The sequence below is a fragment of the Equus quagga genome, chromosome 1, assembly GCF_021613505.1.
Source record: "Equus quagga isolate Etosha38 chromosome 1, UCLA_HA_Equagga_1.0, whole genome shotgun sequence".
In the NCBI taxonomy this organism is placed as follows: domain Eukaryota; kingdom Metazoa; phylum Chordata; class Mammalia; order Perissodactyla; family Equidae; genus Equus; species Equus quagga.
In genome coordinates, this window is record NC_060267.1 from 14,870,707 (window position 1) to 14,891,009 (window position 20,303).

At 53.2% G+C, this 20,303-nt stretch overlaps 1 long non-coding RNA gene across 1 annotated transcript; it reads right to left on the bottom strand.

The window, feature by feature from the left end:
• Positions 1–424: 424 nt before the first annotated feature.
• On the bottom strand, positions 425–15,028 carry LOC124235519 (uncharacterized). The gene is made up of 4 exons (XR_006887508.1): positions 14,906–15,028; positions 2,893–2,948; positions 2,337–2,391; positions 425–1,887 (listed from the first exon to the last, which is right to left on the bottom strand). It is a non-coding gene; the product is annotated as an uncharacterized LOC124235519 (long non-coding RNA).
• Positions 15,029–20,303: the final 5,275 nt, after the last annotated feature.

Here is a 20,303-nt window from a genome sequence, read left to right on the forward strand (position 1 = left end):
AATATTTCTTTGGAAGAACCCCCAGAACCTCCTGTACTCCCATTCCAGTCCAGGTCAGACGCCTTCCTCAGCTTGACTCCCAGGTCTGCCACTGCAGTAGCAGAATGATGCCAGCTTTCCTCGGGGGGCAGCGGGCTCCCTGCTGGAGAATGGACCCCAAGAGCAGCTCATTTCCAAGAGGAGAGCTCGCCTGAGGCAGGGAAGTGCCTGTCCGGAAGTGAGAGGAAATAGAGTGAGGGGGTCTCTTTATTCAGGACCTGGTCTATAAGCACCTTACCCTCTGAGGACAGCCTTGGCCTGGTCCAGACCCCTGTTCCCCCATCCCCCACAGCCCCTTGAAGCCAGCAGGAAACACAGAGGAGACCGAGACAGCAGGTGGTAAACAGTGATCCAGGTCCATTTATTGAGCTTTGTAAGAGAAAGTGTGCACGGGCTGGGCTGCTCCCCATAGCCTGTTGCCATCTCAACTGTTATAAATAATCCTGGCACTAAGTGCCCTGTTACACTGAGGGGAAGTAGTTCTCATGGCGTGAAACCTGAGAAGATGGGTCGGGGAGGAGGGGGGACGGTGGGACAGGAGAGAGAGACGGGGCGCCATCCCACGAGGCTCCTCAAGCACGCCCCAGAGCTGTGACAGATGCATTTCTGAAGCAGCGGATGGCATTTCAAGTGAAATGTTTACAGGAAACGAGTGTGATTTAAACAACGTCTTGGCCGATAAACACCAGCCAGACGGGGGGAGAGGGCCAGCCAAGAGGGAGTGGACTCAAAGGCCCAGAGGCCCCCGTGTTAAGTAGCTGTCGAAGCTCTGCTCAGACACACACACGGCTTTGGTCTTAACATGTTTTTAAGAGCTGGTTACGATTTCCTTGAGGGCGGCTCAGATGAAGACCGGAGTGGAGCCCCCAGAGGAGCGCCTTCAATAACTGTCCATCACGTCCTCTGTAGAGACAGCAGCCTTCTCTGCCCACCCGGGCCGCCCTGCCTGTCAGTCACTCCGTGGCAGCACCGGGACCTGGTGCCCTTTGCTCGGGCCCTGCCCCGGAGGCTGGGGCAGATCCCAGGGACAGGAATTGAGCCCCCCTCACAGAGCTCTCAGTGTTCAAGAAAGAGAAAGCACACAACCTAGAGAAGAGAGTGAAGAGAGCAAAGGGATGGGAGCCAAGGAAGAGAAAACTGTCACCAAATCCAAAATCCGGGCCCTTCGCCCCACGTCCACTGCTGCCACCCTGGTCCAAGCCGCTCACCTCTCACTTGGATTAGTGCAATAACATTTCAACAAGTCTCCTTGTGTCTTCTCTTGCCCCCTGCAATCTATCGCAACACAAAAGACAGAAGGACCATCTAAAAACTTAAGTCCATTCATGTCTTTCCTCCCTATTTCACTCAGAGTAAAGGTAGAAGTCCTTAAGACAGCCTACATGGCCCTAGATTATCTGGCCCCTTGTTACCTCTCTGATGTCACGCCGTCCCATACACATCTCCTTGCTCACTCCACACCAGTCACGCTGGCCTCCAGGTTCCACAAACTTGCCAGGTAAGTGCCTGCCCCAGGGCCTTTGCACCAGCTGTTCCCTCTGCTTAGAATACTCTTCCCCAAGAAGTCTGTGGGGCTTACTTGCCCGCTCGTCTCTAAGTCTTGGTTCAAATACTATATTCTCAATGAGACCTCCTTGATACCATATTTAAAATTATAGACTTCCCCTCCATCCTGATCCCTTTTCCCCGATCTACTTTTTTTTTGTAACCCTTATCACCTTCTAATATAAAATATAATTTACTTATTTAATAAATGTATTGTTTATTGTCTATCTCTCCCTGCTAAAGCGTAAACCCCACATGGGCAGGGGTCTGTCTCTGTTTCGTTCATTGATGCATCCCAAGAACCTGGAAGAGTCAATAATAATTGCTCAGTGAGTAGATGCAAAGGCTGAGGTTACCCAGGACAGGGTTTGGAGGGGCGTGCAGGGGGAGGCCATCCCAGGCTGGAGGTTAACTTGTACCTTCTCTCACTGCAGGCCATGCTTGAGGATCTGGGGGTCAAGGTGATGGGCACAAGTGCAAGAGCTGGGGCATCACCAGAAATGGGGAGATTCAGCTGGCAAGGGGACTAGCGTGGATTTACCCCCTGACTCTGGTGGAACACTTCACTGTAGGTTGGGATTTCATCACCCCCATGACCAAAGTGTTCTTTGGGATAATAATACCAAAGGGATGTACCAGGCAAGGATGGAGTGGTGGGACATGAGGGGCGGACTAGGAATTCAGAGGCCTTCAAGGTGAGGGGAGTGTGGCTGCTGGTGTATGTAAGTGGGGGGAGGGAACCGAGTCATCACCTCAAAGAGGATGCTCTGTCTCCACTGGGGCAGAATAAAAAGCCACGGGCTGCACCTAAAGTAGAGGGAGTCCGAATTAGACATCAAGAAAGACTTCCCAACAGTGCAACAGGTAGTAGAGGGAAGGTGTGGAGCCTTGTTCTCTGGAGAACCTGAGTGGACCCAATGGGGCGAGCCCTCTGCCAGGCCAACACTGAGAGCCCCGTGGGGGCAGCGTGGGGAACTGGAGCCCTGGAGAGGGTTCCTGCCTCTGCCTGGCCCCCAACCCCTCCCTCTCACCTGCCAGGCTTCTGCGCTCCTGAGGCGTGCAGCCATCTTAGCAGGGCGGGAGGGGAAACTGAGTATTTGGGGCTCCAAGGCCCCAGCGGTCCAGGTGTGTCCCCCCACCTCTCCCCAGAACTCAGTGCTCAACTCAGCTTCATGGCGACTTCAAGGCGCAAGCCAGGAGGAAGGGAGAATATGTTCGGAGGGTTATACAAGGCGGTGGTTACTGTGGTTACAGTGGGGAGAGGCCCCGGGTGGCCTGGTCGTCCTGAGGGTGGGCAGGGAGACGTACTTGTCACTGTGTAACTTTTGGTGCTTTTTCAGTTTTCAACCATATACATGTATTTCCTATTTGAAAAAAATAAAATAATTAAAATCACACAAAAACGACAACAACAAAGAATAGATCCAAGGAAGTGGGAAATTGATGCCTACAATTGCTCCCCTGAGGACAGTGACGGGCCCTTCTGGCCCACGTGCACCCTCCTCCTCCTCTGGTATCCCCATTCTTCAGCGGCTCAGAGAGGGGTGTGGCTGGTCTAATGTCACACAGCATTTAGGAGCTGTGTGACTCTCAGCAAAGGTCTTGGGGTCAGGTGTCCAGCCTCTCAGCATCGGCTTTCTCTCCTGGTCTTCAATGGCCAGGTCTTCCCCTTGACCTCTCCATGTTATTTGCAGGGCTGTGTATTTGTCACAAAGCAGCTTTCAAAGAGGGATTTTAAAACGTGCATGGTCTTAAATCCCATCTTTCCCAGAGAGTCATCTCTTTACAGAACTCTCTTCTGTCCCCTGGTGTGGTGACTGATAGTTTAGTCCCTTCCTTGCTGCCTCCCTCCCCTCCACCACCCTCAACCACCAAAGTGGCTCTCCACTGCCACTTGGCCCTGGCCCTGATGAGACAGGTGACCTCGAGCAAGATATTTAACCTTTCTGTGCCTCTGTTTCTTCATCTATAATGGAGGACCGTGACCTTCCTCCCGCGGCTCCTCATCCATCCACGTGTACAACAAGCCTGTGCCAGGCACTGAGCCCGGCACTGAGGCTTACACGAGACAATGCATGTGGAGTCAGCACAGAGGTACAGAGTTACTGCCAAGGCCTGCTTCCCTGGACGCTTTTCGGGGCTGGTGCTCCAACCCCTCATCTAGCCCGCCCTTGGAGGAATGGCTTCACTGTCTGCTCCCAAGCTCTCAGCTTCTGGCACTGCTCCTGGGGTGAAGCTGACACCCTCCCCTGGATAAAGTGTCAGGGCTGCAGAAATACCCTCTTTCCCAGGCTGTTTCATTGGCTAGATCCTGAGGGTATCGCTTTTCCTGCAAGAAGGAATGAAGCGAAATTCGCTGTGGGTCTTTAGTCTGGAACTTCAGGAGCATCCACCTCTCTTGCCCTCTGGGGGCCCCATCCCTGAGACGCTGCTCATGTCCCCGCTCTGCTCATTTCTTTCCTTTCCTGAGCCCCATGACTCTTCGAAGACCGGAGCAGAGACTCAGATTCTGGGATTGGAAACTCTCTCACATTTGCCTCCCTCTAAATGCGCTGTGGAGGAAAGAGGCCCCCTTCTTTAAAGCAACCACCACCTCAGCACCTAGGAGCTTGTTTCAGACAAAGAGAAGTTTGCAGAGCTCTTGGAGGGAGGCTGTCCCTACTCCCTGCCTTGGCATTGAGGACTGAGGGAGTATCACTGGCAGGGAGGGGTGTTTGTAGAAATGGCTTCAGCCTGGTCATGACGAAATCCCAAGTCAAGTGATGACGATGGACCGTGGGGAAGGTGGGACCAAGTTTAGACATAAGGAGGCACTTCCTGATTGTCAGGGAACAGGCTTTAAGGAGAGAGGTTGTGGAGGGGTTGATGGAACCACTCCAACACAGTTCTCCCCGAGGCAGGAAGAAGGATGAGATGATCTGGGAGTTGCAAAGGATCCAGGGATTACATGATGTTGCAGGCCTGGCAGTGACTGCAGAGGCAGCCAGGGAGACATTAGCACATCCTTGTCTAGCGCACAAAGCCAGGCACAGGGACCAGCCTCTCCAGAACCCCCCACAGCCCAGCACAAAGCCTCACACTGGGCAGACTGGAGAATCTGAAGAGGGCAAGATGGTGCCAACTCCATCCTCAGGGAAAGACAATTGCTTTAGAGTCCCAGCAAAAAATGGTTCCAGACTGTGGGGCTTGGAAGTACTTCCTCGTGTCCAACCTGAATCCTGCTTACCACAGCTTGCTTTGATCTCACTGCAACCTGTGGGGTTTGCCCATCCCCCGAGGACCAACTGAGCAGGGAGGAAGGGCCTTGCTTTCAGGCCCAGCCCGTTGGCCATGGGAGGCAGCACAAGTTGGCCAAACTCTCAAGCACCTGTCTCAGCTCCTGGGCAGTCCTGCGGAAAGTGGAGGAGGTGGTTTTTCCATGGAAATGCCACACTCCACGAGGACATAAGCAGAACAGTAGAGGGCACAGGGCTTGGGGGGGGGGGGGGGGGGGGGGCACGGTTTGAGTGTCCAGAAGAGGTGGGGTTGAGGGAATGCCTCTTGGCTCGGGTGAGGGAGCTCCTCTGGATGCTCAGCCCCTCCGCCCCCCTGAGGAAGGCCTGCAGTATCCCAAGGGCAGGAATTGATCCTGCATCATTTTGGCAGCCCCAGTGCCCAGCAGAGCAGATGCTCCAAACACATGGGTTGAAGGAATAAATGAGCCTGGGGGCCAAGAGCTAGCCCAGCAGCAGCTGGAGTGGGTCTTTGGATAAGGTATTCCCCTCTCCGGGCCTCAGTTTCTCCATCTGTAAAATGAGGGGCTTGCACTAGATTCTCTCTAAGGATTTTTCCACCCTGTTTCCCAGGTCTCTCATCTGTTCTTGCCCATTCTCTCTCCCTCTGCATCCTCTCTTTCCTCTCCCTTTAAATCCTTCTCTCCCTTTAGCCCAACTCTCTGGTCTCTCATCTGTTCTTGCCCATTCTCTCTCCCTCTGCATCCTCTCTTTCCTCTCCCTTTAAATCCTTCTCTCCCTTTAGCCCACACTCTCTGCCTCCCCTTCTCCGCCTCTCCCTCCCCAGCCACCTTTCTCCTGTTTCCCCTTTACAGGTGTTTCTCACTCTCTTTCTGCTTCCGGTGATTCCTCCCCCAATACCCTGGCTCCTGCCTGGAACCTTCTGTGTTCTGGGTTCCCCCACCCCTTCCCTGGTTCTAGCGCCCCCTCCATCGCCCTTAGACTCCAGAGAGGGAGACTGGAAGAAGGGGAGAGGTCCTAAAGCAGCCTCTGCCTCGCCCCTGCCATGGACCCAGCGCGGCACCCCAGGTCCCCGCCCCCAGCGTGGCTGCCGGAGGCTCCCAGCAGCCGGTGCCGCCGCGCCCTCGCCCCACGCTAATGCGATCTGGAGAGACCCGGGCGGGCGGCGGGTAGTCTGGGCCGAGCGTCCGGGGCGGTGCTGATGGATGGTCCCCTGACAGTAATCGCAGAATGAGGACGCGCTGGCGACGCTCTTGCCCGAGGCCCCGCTGTTTGGCGAGCCGGGGAGTCCCTCCCTCCACAGCACCTGCCTCCCGGGCGCTGTCTCCAAACCACTCGGCTTTGGGGGAGGCCTGAGGCCTCCAGATCAGGGCCAAGGTGGGGGCTTTCCCACTCTGTCTCCCCCAGGATACTGGTTTCTGTTTTGGAATCATCCTTGGATCCTACACTGTGTGTAGGATTCTGAATAAGCTACTCATCTCCTTGAGCCTCCATTTCCCCTTCCGTATAATGGGAAGTAATGGTCTTTCTAAGCCTGGATGGAGAGTGATAGCAGTAAGAAAATATTGAGGAAAGTTATCACTCTCCCTTAAGCAGAAGTTGATGTTTACTTTTAGTTCACAGTGCTCAGAATAACATGGGCCAAGGTATAACGCTGAAGGAGCGCTGGGTGGATATCCACACACAGAATACATGGTTATACACGTACGCGCGTCATGTTTGGGGCTGTCTAATACACACATGTGAACATAAGAGATGGCAATATCAGTATCACTTAGATGTCTTTAAAGAGGAGCAGGTCAGCACAGGTATTTCTCCAGGGAGGAGACTGCCCCAAGCAGGACCCCTTCCACTCTCCTGAGGTCCAACTATGCGTCTAAGCCCCCGCCCCCATCCAGTCTTGGGATCCCCTTTAATCCAGGGCTGGGCTGAGTAAGGGCTGTGAAGAGAGGCTCCCCCTTGGGGAAATGTTCCTGGACAATTTCCCACCCCTGCACCCACCTCCAGGTGACACAGAGTTCCAGGGCTCCTCCACTCCCCCATCTCAGGGGATCCCCGTGGGCTGGGGGCCAGGATCCAGAACCAATTACAATTCTGAGAGCACACCCAGACGCCTCCTCGCTCCCTTTTAACCTTTCCCTCTCCTCAGAAGCCAAATTGAGTTAGTCTTGAGTTTTGATTTAATTCCCGAAATGGAGTCATAATCTGTTTAGTGTCTTTTTTCCCAAGTCCTGGGTACCGAAATGTGGGGTGGGGGGAGTTAATGAGAGAGCAGCTCTGGGGCTTGTGGAGCACCCTCACACACACTTAACGTCCAAACAACACCAAAGAGCAGGAGACACCATGGCCCTGAGTGCCACTGGTGGTATGATGGTGATGATGGTGATGATGATGATGACGATGATGACGATGACTAATATTTATTGGGCTCCTACTATGTGCCATTACTGAGGTAGGCACTGTATGTGCATTTCTCACCTAAGTCTCACCATTACCTTCTGGGTACCATTAATATTCCCTAGGCCTGGTGGTCTAGCTGTCAAGATTCAGCGCTCTCACTGCCACAGCCTGGGTTAGTTTCCCCATCAGGGAACCTCACCGCCATCTGCGGGTTGTCATACTGTGGTGGCTGCATGGTGCGGTGATGCTGACAGCTATACCACCGGTATTTCAAATACCAGCAGGGTCACCCATGGTGGATAGGTTTCAGCGGAGCTTCCAGACTAAGACAGACTAGGAAAAAGGACCTGGCCACCCACTTCCAAAAAACTGGCCATGAAAACCCCATGAATAGCAGTGGAGCATTGGCTGATACAGCGCTGGAAGGTGAGAGGATGGCGCAAAAAGACAGAGCAGGGTTCCTCTCTGCTGTACATGGGGTCACTAGGAGTCGGAAACCACTCGACGCCACTAACAACAAATAGATGAAGACACTGAGACTTAGAGAGGTGAAGTAGCTTATGCTGCATCCTACTGCTATTAATCCAACGGCAGAGCCCAAATTTGAACCTACACAGTCAGACTACCCAGCCTGTGCTCTTAACCACACTTAACTGTGTGACCCTAGGCAAGACACTTAATGCTACATGCCCCAGTTCCCTTATTTGCATAACAGATAATAAATAGGGATAATAATATACTCCCTTTATAGAGTTGTTGTGTTGACTAAATGAGATAAGGCATTCGCCCTGCTGCCAGTAAACGTTCAATTGTTTAAGTGTCCTAAACCTGGGGGGGTGGGGGGACAAAGGAGGGTGGAAGGCAATGCAATGGGGTGACTGTTCATTAGAAATTGTTACTGTTGATAATAATAATCACGCATTGGAGAGCCTAGTGGGCACAGGCAGTTCTACGAAGAAAAGATTGCTATGCCTATTTTACAGATGAAGAAACTGAGCTTCAGATAAATTAAGGAAATTGCCTCAAGCCAACCAGTTAATAAACACCAGAACAGAGCTTATATGCAAACACTGGGCCCTTGGACTCCAAAGCCTGCTGCTCCCAGTGCCCTCAGGGTCACCAGAGACTGGTATCTCCTGGAAGAGGTCAGGGCTGAGGCCAACAAGCCCAAGTCACACCCTCTACCACCTGGGATCTGATGTTCTCCAGGTGAGCAATGCTTTCTTAAAGGAACAGGAGGAAAGCAAGGACAGAAGCAGCTGAGACAGTTTCTCCCTCCCCTCAAGCCAATGTGGAGCCTCCCTCCCCTCCCTCCCGTTTCCTCTGTGCTCAAGTTTGTGGCCATTAAATAGAAGAGGAGAAAGTTTGAACCAGGCATGAAATATTTATCAGTTAATTACAATATGCAGATTCTGTTCCTGGGGGTGATTTATCTTTTTGGAAATATAGGAAAAGATCCTGGAAACTTGTATCCTAATTGCTTGGCCTATTATTGTAGCAACCAGGTAGAAACTCCATTTACTATGTAACTACAAATTTTCCCACTAGCTACCTCTGCCTCTGTCGCTGGTGGTCTGGGGACCATACATTTTCTATTGAAAGAGGGGCCTCTAGGAAGTCAATATGTCCATTCCCCTGTTTCTTCTTGGGGTGGCCCCTTTCTAAATCCTAATAGTTGTAGGAAATGAAAAGGACGAGAATCTCTGAGATCCAGAGATCTGAAGAGAAGCCAGTGCTAAGTGATACCCTCCTGCACTGAAGCAACGCGGCTGCTGAGGGGATGCCCCACATTGGCAAGAAGCTCTCTGCTGAGAATCCTTCCTCTCCCTGCTTTTTTCTCATGCACAGGAGGAGGGCAAAGTGGCAGCTCCTCTCACCTCCTGCATCACCTCCTAGGACCCATACCTCAACCCCTGGCTGCATATTAGCATCACCTGAGGAGTTCTTAAAACTCCGGATGCCTGGCCACTACTCTAGACCAACCAAATTAGACACTGGAGGGGAAGCCAGGCATCCGCATTTTTTAAAGCTCCCCAGGGAGTTCCAGTGTGCAGGAAAAAGTGAGACCCTCTGGGGCGAACAGCGGAGTATGGCTGCCTGGTAAAGGGGCCCTGATTTTCTGCAAGACAAGCTCGTTTTTATCCCTCCCTTTCAGGTGCTGGAGGAGGCAACTCCTTCACTTTTATTGGAATCTGAAGAGCATCCTTTTCTCTCCTCACAAGAAGCTTCTAATATTAACTACCATTTATCAAGCCCCTGCTGAATGCTTGGATCTATGCAAATAAAATTTAATCTGATCTACACAACAACTCTCTAAAGTCAAGTGGTCTGTCCATTTTATGGATGGCTCAGAGAGGTTAAGTAATTTGCCTCAGGTTGTACAACCAGCACGTGACAGATGTGGGATTTGAATCCCAAACCAGTGCTTTTCACCACTGAGCCACGCTGCCTCTCAGTTTCTCAAGGCTGGAAGGAAGTGCTGCAAAGCTAGTACCTGAAGGACCCAGGGCACCTCTGGGGAGGGGAAGGGAAAGAGAAGCAAGGAGAAGGGTAGAAAGGCAGGTAGGGGCTACCGTGGATGGGACATGGAGGAAGCGGGGGAGAGAGTGGGGAGGAGCTGTGGGGATGAGATGGGGCACCTGAAGGAGGGTGTGGTGAGGACTCCACACTGGAGGGGCAGTGGCTGTGGAGAAAGCTAGGGAATGAGGTCCAAGAGTGGGAGCTGGCGGTCAGACAGCAGGAAGGAGGAAGGGTGAGGAGTGCCCATGGGGACAGGGTAGCTGGGGTGGGGGAGGGACCCTGTGTGGGAGGAGGGGTCTTTGTGTGGGCCCGCATCGGTGAGGAATGCCCGCCATGAATACTAAGGGCAAGAAGAAGAGAAAGGGCCAGAGGGGGCTGGGTGATGTTTAGCTGCTGGGGTGATTAATGGGGGTGAACGGAGGGTGAAACTCAAACCCTCCGAACAGAGATGGTGGGGAATGGTCGTCCAAGAACAACAGTGCACTGTTTCCTGGAGAAAGCCAATGTCCGGAGGAGGGGCCGGTGGGGAGGATGCGGGCACAGTGGCTCCTTTCCTTTTTTCCCAAGGTCTCTTTATTTGCCATCAAACAGTAAATTAAAATATACTCGCCAGCTCCAAGGGACACTCCGGATGGGCTTCCTACCTGCCTCTGGCTTGGGGGAGACCCAGGGACCTGGGGTAGCTCGGGGAAGAGCTAGTGAGGTATGGGATCATGGTTGAGGTGACTCCATGGGCCGCTCCACTGGGGCACGAAGTGGTGATGTGCTGGCTCAACCACCAGCTTCCCTCTGGACCAGACAGGCACTGAGCGACACATGGGGTTGGGTGCCCGAATGTCCTATGGAAAGAGGTGGTGTTCTTCGAGCAGCCATGGCCTCAGGGAGGGAGGGTTGGGGGAAGGAGGAGGGAGGCCCCTGGTACCAGGGTGTTGAGTTGGGTCTGAGGAACTGGGGTGAAACTCCTGGGAAGTAGCAGGTTTGAGGCCCCCTCCCTCATTTTCTACTTGTGTCTCCCCCCCAGCCGTGGGAGCTGCCTCGACCTCTCTACCAGCCTTTTCCGAGGGCAGGAAAGGAGGGCGAGGGGATAAAGAGAACTGTCTCAGTACAGGGGAGGTGAGCTGCAGGCGGGGATTTAGATGGAAATGATCTCATGGGATAGAATTTTCTCCCTCTCTAGGCTGTTACAGATGTGAAACAACTGGCAGATCCCACTTCCCCTCCCCCAGCCATCCGGGAGCATGGTGTATCTTCAAGCCTTTGCCTCCTACAGGGGAGTGGGGAGCGGGGAAAGGACAGTCAGGAAAAGGAACCAAGTGTGTATTCAGGGGTCCCCAGAGGGCCAAGGGAGACTAGCAGCTCCTCAGGGCAGGGGAGGCAGAATGCCCATCCCTGATTGCCCATCACTTGGGTATTGCGACTGCGAGCCCAGACTGGGAGCCCCGCCACCAGGCCTTAATTCCTGTCTCCACACAGAGCTTGGCCAAGCTGCTTCCCTTGTTGGAGTCTCACTCTCAGTCCCAATTAAATCTTTGCAGAGCCAAGCCTATAAAGCACTTTGAAATCTGAAGTTCATGGGAGGTGGGTCATTGAGTGCAAATACTCTGTGAGGCGCAACACGACTTGACTAGTAATGAGGAAACCATTTCACAAAGGGGCCAAGTTCAAGTGCTGCCATCAAGAGGGGCCTGGCCTCAGTTTGTCCTGAGGGCAGGGGGTTACAGAGGCTACCCTCTGCTTCCCGGAGGAGAAGGAAATAAACGAGCCCACCCGAGAGCAATGGTCACAATCAACAGTCTTAATTATGAATTAATAATTCATATTATTTCAGACTTGCAGATAAGCACAAGCCCACTGAAATTATCTCCCAGGGAGGAACACAGTCGGGGGAGGTAGGAAGGGAACTTCAGTGCAGCCATTACTTCCAGAGGCCTCTGCTTCCCAGCCAGAACCTGGAAGAGATTTCTTGGCTCCCTTGGCTGAGTCCTCCCCATAAGCTTCTAAACACAGTGCCACACTGCGTCTGTCCTTCCTGAGGTCAGAGGGCTACGCCTGCCAAAGTGACGTCAGGACCTGGACTCTGGCTTTCTGGGGTCTGTGTGTTCCCTGCTGTCTGTTCTGCTCTTTATATATGGGTACCCAGAGGAGGGGCTGGTGCTCGGTGTCCCAGGGAGGTGTGGCCATCTTTCTGACTCTTCCCTTTCCCTCCTCCCTTGTCACCAGGACTGCCCAGGAGCCCTGTGTTTTGGGGGAAGGCCTCTACAACTCTCTGCGGGAGGAGAAACAGGGAGCACCCCTTCTAGTGTGGATGCAGCTGGTTCCAGGATCTGGGTTTGAGGGACTGACTCTGACCTCCTGAGAAGACATCTACATGGCATCAGTAATGGAGGAAAGGCCTAAAGAGGGCTAGGGAGGCATGCCCAACGCCAGGCCCAGCTCTCCGCTGCTCCCCTCCCCAAAAGCCAGAATCCTAAATTCCCACTTAGGGGATTTAAATATATCTTAAAGGAAGCTCAAATTGCTGCTCAGACCCTCACAGCTCCAGGGGATCTCCTCTCTCCCAGGGAATCATAAAAGGAGAGATTCTTGTTCTTCCAAATACTCGATGCCTTGACCACAAAGAGGTCTTACCTTCTGGCCATTAGGAGATCATTGACCACCATCTCTGCTATGGAACCACCTTCCTCAAAATGCTAGAAGGGGGGCTGGCGTGGTGGCGCAGTGGTTAAGTGCTCATGTCCGCTTTGGCGGCCCAGGTTTCCCTGGTTCGGATCCTGGGTGCAGACACGGCACCACTTGGCAAGCCATGCTGTGGTAGGTGCCCCACATATAAAGTAGGGGAAGATGGGCACAGATGTTAGCTCAGGGCCAGTCTTCCTCAGCAAAAAGAGGAGGATTGGCAGCAGATGTTAGCTCAGGGCTAATCTTCCTCAAAAAAAAAAAATTTTTTTTTAAATTTAAAAATATGCTAGAAGGAGGAGTGAGCAGATCATGGGCCAAGGGGATCTGGCATTAGAAAGGATTTCTAATTCCAGTTCTACAGCTTTCCCATTAGCCTTGCCATTTGCATCAAATATGCATGTCAGGCTAAATCTACAGGATTAAGGGAGTTGAAACACTGGGACCTAAAAGCCCTTTTCCAAATCTGCGGATACAAGAGCACACTTGAAAAGCCACTACCAGGCAAGGTGGATGATCAACCAAGAACCCGGGGTGGGCACCTCCTGCCATGGGGACCACATGCCTGCCCCTTCACCCCTAGCTCTCTCCTTCCCTGGCCCTACTTTTGGTCTCCAAAGGAAGATCAGTTGAGTGTGATCCAAGTTATCCAGATAATTAAGCACGAGTTGTGTTTTTAAAAACGCCACTCCTTTGGCCTCCAAAGATGAAATCTTTAAATCCTTCCCTAGCTCCTCCTATTCTCCACTCGCCTCCCCAACATACACTCCCAAATCCTAGTTACAAAAAATCCTAAATGTACGGGGGCAAACTTTCCTGATCTACTATTCTCCCCCACCTGCAACCCCTCCCCCCCCACTTTTTTTCTCTCTCCTGAGCCTCTGCTCTTCGCTTCTTAAAAAAAAAAAAAAAACGAAGAAGAAGGAATTTTCAATAGTCCCACTTGTCAAGCGAAGACCATCTTTTAACCTTCAACAGCAGCGAAAGCCGTGTGAACTCTCGGTGAACCAAGATTGAAGTCATAAATCACGCGTACAAAGGCGGCTGCGGAGGCTGGCGCGGGCTGCTGCACCTTTAACGCTTTCTGCGGCTGACAGGCGGCGGCCCAGCTAAAGTTCACAGCGCCCGGGGAGGGCCCGCCCCGCCCCCGCCCCCCTCCCCGACTCGGCCCGGCCCGGCCCCCGCTCCAGCCCGGCCCGGCCCCCGCTCCAGCCCGGCCCCGGCCTGCCGCGCGGCCGCCGAGCCTCGCCGAGGGGCCCCGAAGCTGCTCTCGCAAGGGAAGAGGGGCATCTTCTCTCCCGGCGGCCCGCTCCACCGCCCCACCAGGCCCGGTTATTCCCTGTCCGTCCTCTCCCCCCTGCCCCCACCGCTGTGTTTAAATAGGCAACTAGATCTACACGGACACAATAATTAACTTGTTTTGTCTTTGGCATTTTCTACAGGACCCCAAGCGATGGACCTTCCACCCCCGTTCCTCCTCTAGAACTGGCCCCCTTCATCTCTGTCTGTCCAGGCCCAATTACACAGATCCTTGGGGTTCCAATAGGACCTGAGTCATCGGAACTACGAACACCTGGCTGAAACATGCTATATAATTAGAAAGAATTTTGCTTTTCTTTACCTCTTGTTTCTTTTCCTTTTTTTCTTTCTTTAAAAAAAAAAAATTATTTATTTTTAAGGCTAGAAATAGCCTCCTCGCCTGGGGCGGAGAGGAAAACCTTCCCGCCAGGCCGGCCTCCGCGCCCACGGGCTGATCTCCAGGCTTCCCGCGCCCGCCCGAGCCGGACTCGCTTCCTTTCCTCGGCCTCGCGGCCTCCTCCTCCTCCGATCGTTTATTCCTCCCCCCACCGTCTTCTCTTCGGTTTAATTAAAGTTCAGCGACTCCACTTGCCCTTCCTCTCCTCTCGGTTCTCTCGGAAAGCGGAAACCAGACGGCCCAGCGGCCACGGGCCTAGCGGCCCCAGCACAACGCCGGCCTGCCGCCCGCGGGGCCTCCCCGCGCCGCCTCCCTCCGCCGGAGGGGCCTCCCGGCCCGGAGCCCCTGCCCCTCCAGCATCCTGCAGGTGTGCAGCTGCTGGCCTGGGAGAGCTGAACGCGGGGCTGGGGTACGAGTGTCCTGTCTTCCCCTAGACCCCCAGGCTTGTTCCAGAAAGTTTGGAGGGTGGGTACACCCCGACTCAGGTAACCCGCTCCCCCAAACCCATGGCTGACTAATCTGATATGACAGAAGCGCGTGATGGATTTGGTCTATGTTAATTCACAATGCCCTTTCCTCCAGAATTTAACTATAAGTTAATACACACCGGAAACCACGCGCATACACGCTCGTTAATGGGCTTAGGTATTAGCGAGTCCTAACGATGCATACAAATGTGCTCTGCGCTCTGTAGGCCCCTCAAGATTTATGGGCCTTGAGCTCTCTGAAGCTGTAAACAAGGAGAAAAAAAAGAGAAAGAGAGAGACTCGGGGAAAAAGACACAGGCCTGACTCACCCCTCCAGGTTGTGGGAGAGAAGAAATCTCTGCAAGTGGGTCCTTATGTTTTCCTTTCCTTACACGCTCGTGTGCGTGGGTTTTGGTATCGTGCGGGGGTGGTGTTTGCGCCTGAACGCTGGCGTGCGTTGGCAGTGTGTTGTTTGGTGCTGGGGCAGGAGGCCGCACGCAGGCCTGCCTCCTGTGAGCTGCTGCGCAGGGGCCTGAACATAACAGGCGTTTGTGGGCATATACCTGGGAGTGTGTGCGTGCACGTGTGACAGGCAGGCCTCCCTCTGGGCCTGGCTGCTGTCCCCTGAACCCGGTGAACAAATCTCTGACAACAATCATAATAACAATAAAAAATAAATAACAATAAAAACAGTAGTTAACAGTCCCTCCCTAGCAGGGTAACAATAAAATGCAGGAGGAGGTATTTTGATGCCGGGACACGGAAGGAGTCAGGATCACAGCATCTGAGGGGAACACAAGAAAGGAAGGAAGGAAGTTAGCTTCTTCATATGCCCTTGGGGGCTGAGTTTGGGAACCCCTCCCCAGATAGGGTCCTCCGGCCAGAGGACGAGAGGGAGAGCCAGCAGGCCGCTCGGTCCTGCTTCTGTTTCTTCGGCTTTTGCTTTGTGCGATCAGGGGAAGGACCCCGCATACGGAGGTAGTTAGGAGCTTTGGGCACGCTCTGGAGCCCCTGTTTTAAAGGGGAGGCCAAGCGTGCAGAGTCAGGCCGAGGGGCAGAGATGAATGAGGCGATGACCACAGCCGGGCCCGGCCGGCCTGGCGGCAGAGATGCCCCGGAGGACGAGCTGCGGGGCAGAGACGCGAGCAGAAAAAAACATTTATGGCCGCCCGAACGAGGGGCGAGTGAGGCCGGGGCTCCGGGAGGCCCAGGGAAAGTTCCCTTCCTGGGGTCTTTTCTAAAAAAAAAAAGACAGAAGGGAGGGGTTGAGTCGAGGCACGTAGAATTTTCCTTCGCGGGCTTGGAGCGGAGCGGATTTCCATAAAGGAAGAGAAGACCACGGTCCCGGATCCTTCCACGTCCGCCTCATTCTCTCCAGGTACAATTTTCTGAGAATCGTCTTAATTTATTTCTTTGGGGGAGGTGGGACTCAGAGGTGTAGAGACAAGACGCTCGCTGGAGACGAAGGCGCCCCACAGTTTCGGGTCTAACGAAATCCTCCCCCCCCCCACTTCCAAAACAATTGTATTCTAAAAAAAAGCAAAGAGGAAATATAAAAACATAAATTAGCCAACTTTTTAAAAGAAAATGGCCCTAACAAATGAGCGTGAGAACTTTTAAAAGATTTAAATCACAAACCTTTTCAGAGGTTTGGATTCTTTTTCAACAGCCGGTGACCCATCTGGTCTGAAAAGAGACGGAGAAAGACACCCTCCACTGAGTCACTTCGTCAAGACCAGCGCACACGGCGAAAGAGAACCGCAGGCGCCCTCGCCTTTGAAAACCACACGGGGCGGAGGACGCCACGATAACGAATCGGACGAAATAACAATAAAATAACACCGGCGGCAGCGCAGAGGGCAGGGCGCGCCGAGAGGGCCCGGGGCCGGCGTTCCAGGCGGCCGCCGGGCGAGGCAGCGGCCCCCGGCGATGGGGCGCCGGGCCGCCGGGCACCGGCTGGCGAGCCGCTCGGTCTCGGCCTCCCCAGCCCGGCCTGTAGACCCCTTCTCCCCGGCCTCCGCGCCCCTCCTGCTTTCGGCTCGGATGCCCAGTCGGTCGGGGTTTCCCTGGTGCGCGAATCTGGGGCCTCCGAGGGGGCAAAGTGACTCAAGCCCGACTCCGCTTCATTTTTCTCCCTAGGCCTCTCCGCTCGCCGGAGCTCTCAGCTACCGGGAGCCCGCCACGCAAGGGGCTGCTGGGCGGCCCGCCACCCGCTCCCACATGGTTCCCCAAAGTCCAGCGACCTCCAGTCCTCCTTAGGGGAAAATAGCAGTGCACAGCCACCTCTGCGTCCTCACATATGTGACCGTGCTCGCTTCAAGAATATCTTACGAAGAAGAAGAAAAGCCGGCTTAGAGCCGTTTCCATCCAGTTCTAGTGATCCCTTCGCATCTGGAGAGTTTATTTATAACTCCCACTATAACTCTCTCTGTTTGGAGGCACTGGTGTCTATTGACAGACTGATGTCTAGAAAATATTGCTCTGGCTCTGAGCGTACCTAAATGTGCTGTGGTTGTGTTCACAGATTGATGCTTCAGGAAAATATAATTATTTCCATTGTATTTGTGCGTATACAATAGTTATAGGAGCAGATTTATATATGGGAAAATATACGGCTCTCTTATAGCCATCCAGCTTTATGGACATTTGATATCCTGACAGATTTATGTCTCTTAGCAGCTATATAGATAAATGTATATCGTTGGAATTATGTATCAGGAGATATACACTTATTGATTGTGATATAGGGTAGTTAGGGCATTCACTTAGAGCCATATATGGCTTTGGAGATATTTCTATATTATTATCACTATATATAGGCATATCTATTTATAACTACATAGTTATAAAAATAGACATAAGTAATTATAGTCCTATATGTACATGCTGTGCGCTCTCTCTAGAGTTATGGACACTTGTGAATATAACTCTATAGAGATATCTGTATGTATATAAGGGTGTAATTATCTCGTGATGTGTGTGTATTGGGGCTTAGGCCAGTCTATCTCTTTACAGACATATTTATTTATATGTGGGGGCCGAGAGAGACTTGTTCACGGAAATATGTCGAGGGGCCCACTGAAAAGCTGTGTCTGGCTATCTAGGAAACCAGCTAGCAGAGTTCTTTATTTATGGAGGGATGGAGTTACCTAAAGGGTAAACAGAACACAGGAAGCCTTGAGGAGAGGAGGCACACGGAGGTGACTGGGGTTCTCAGGAGCAGATAGGGAGGAAAGGAGGACCCCCGGTGCCCACCCAAAGGCGGGAACTGGTTTTGTGAGGGGCTGGTGCAGACGGGGCGTGGGTCTTTCGGAAGAGGAGTCAGAGAACAGTCCTACAACCCAGAGGTGCTCTGCTCTGAGGGAGGGAGTGGGCTTGTACTGCAAGACAGGTCGGCTACCGCCCAGCCCCTTCCGCATTCCTAGGGCATTTCTTAAACCCTACTTTTGGGGTCTCCAAGAGTGGACTTCAGAGGTGAAGAGATTTAGGAGGGACAGGGCAGGGAGTGGGGTACACTTCACTGGCGCTGCTCTGTTGTAATATGGCCAGGAAAGCGAGGTAATGTGGCCAGATAAAGCTTGCTTTCACCTGTGCCCTTGGGGGGCCATTTGGTTGGGACTGGGAGCCTGGTGGGTTGAGGGGTGAATTTTAGACTGTTGGGCCTATTCTGATGGGGGCTTCAGGAACATTTTCCCACCATCTTTCTGGGAGGCCTGGGCCTCAGGGACCTAATTCTGCTCCCTTGGGCCACTCCTTGTCTGTTGCTTCCCAAATTGGGGTTCCTTCTTCTCTGGGTACACAGGGGCCCCTCCAGCTCCCGAACAGCCCTGCCCTGGGCCTTTATGGGGAGAATTTAACTTTAACGAGCAGGGAACATGGATCTGATGGTCCAGATCTCACTTCTCCACTCACATCTACACGGCTCTCCCACCAGTCCCTACCCGGAGCCCCTGGGCCCAGGCTCCACAATTCTTCCCCTGCCACCAACCATCCCAGGAGAAAAAGACACCCCCAAGCCAAGTTCCTTTTTTGTTGTTGTTTGTTTTAAATCAGGGAGTCACAGACATCTTTGCTGAATGGTTTGTGTGAGGAAGTTTCCCTGCACTGTCACAGCAGCCAGCCCAGCTTCCACGATCTCTAGGATGCTGGGAAAGAAGTGGAGACCCCTGGGCTGGGGTTAAATGCCCAGTGCCACTCACCACCCACCCCTGCCCATGAGATTGGAGCTTCTCCAGGGTAGGAACTCTATCTGCTGCCTGGCACAGAGGGGTGGCCCCAATACCTACTTGTTGAGGTAACTGAATGGCAATCAATCCAAAAGCTTTTGGCAGAGGGAGTCTTACCTTCCTCGGGCACCACTGGCTAGCAGGCACCTGGGTACCCGGGCTGGAGCCAGGTGAGAGATCACATGGCAGCGGGCTCTGGTAGAGCAGCTCCAGACCAGGATGGGGGCAGGTGAGGGGTGGGATGAGGCATCTGGAGCCAGGAAATGGGGGAGGGGGCAAGGCAGGCTCTGCCTCCCCCTGTGCCTCTTCCCCTCACCTCAGCCCCCTGGCTTGCCAGACCCCTAAGTATACGAAAACTAAACCGGAGCCGAGACCAGGGCTGGGAAGGAGCTGCCTGTCCACCCGAGGGGCCCGAGGAGGAACCACCACTTGGTGGTCCATTGAGAAATACACAAATGGAGCCAGCCAGTGGCGTGACGGTGAAGTTCCATCGCTCTGCCTCGCGGCCGGGGTTTGCGGGTCCGGATCCCTGGAGTGGACCTACACACCACTCATCAAGCCATGCTGTGGCAGTGTCCCAGGTACAAAATAGAGGTAGATTGGCATAGATGTTAGCTCAGCGACAATCTTCCTCACCAGAAAAAGGAGAAAGAAATACACAAATAAAACAAAAATAAATCAACGAGAGACAGCCAACCCAGCCAAAGGACAGGCCTCTCTCTAACCTTCAGCCCTGCCCCAGGGATGCTACCAAACGGATCAGAATTAATGTTTAAGAAAATTTTTTTAACTTTAAAAAGCTCCCAAATTTTCTGATCCAGTCACACCCCCTAATCGGGTTATTTCAAATAGTTATTTTTTTTGTTGTCGTTGTTCCCCCAATTTGGTCCCTGTAGAATAGTTCCTTCCGGGAGCTTGGGGACAGGCGGGTCACTGTCAGTGAATGGGGCGAGACAGGCAGGTTCGGAGTTTTCCTGTCCGGTGAGGATCCTGCCCTATAGAGAAGGGACGGCCTTCCCCTCTCCCATCAAGACGGATCCGGGAGAACTCCCCCACATTTGGTTCCTTGTTCTGCTAAGGATCTTTAGAGGCAGTCTGCCCTGTGTCTGGGTGAGGGACTGAGGTCCAGAGAGGGGCTAAGTTAAACCTGGAATCTCATTTCTAGTCGCCCAGCTTTTGAGAATTTCCTCCTCAAACCCCCAGCCCTCCCCTCCCCCAACACCTAATGCCTACAGGGCTGGTGGATGCTTTCCCTAAAGAAATGCAGGGAGGGGGCAGGCAGGGGCCTGCATTTACATATGTTTGCCTAAGCGGGACTCAGGGCAGGTGTCTGGGCTCAGGCCGGGACGTAGAGGGGACAGTGGCTGTAAACCTCCGAACCTGTGGGGTTCAGATAACGCCTGTCCTCAGCTATAGGGCAGAAAATGAAGAGACACTGGCCATACACTGTGGAGCCTAGAGTGTCCTGAGCCCTTTTACCTAGGCTGGAATGGCTCTTAGC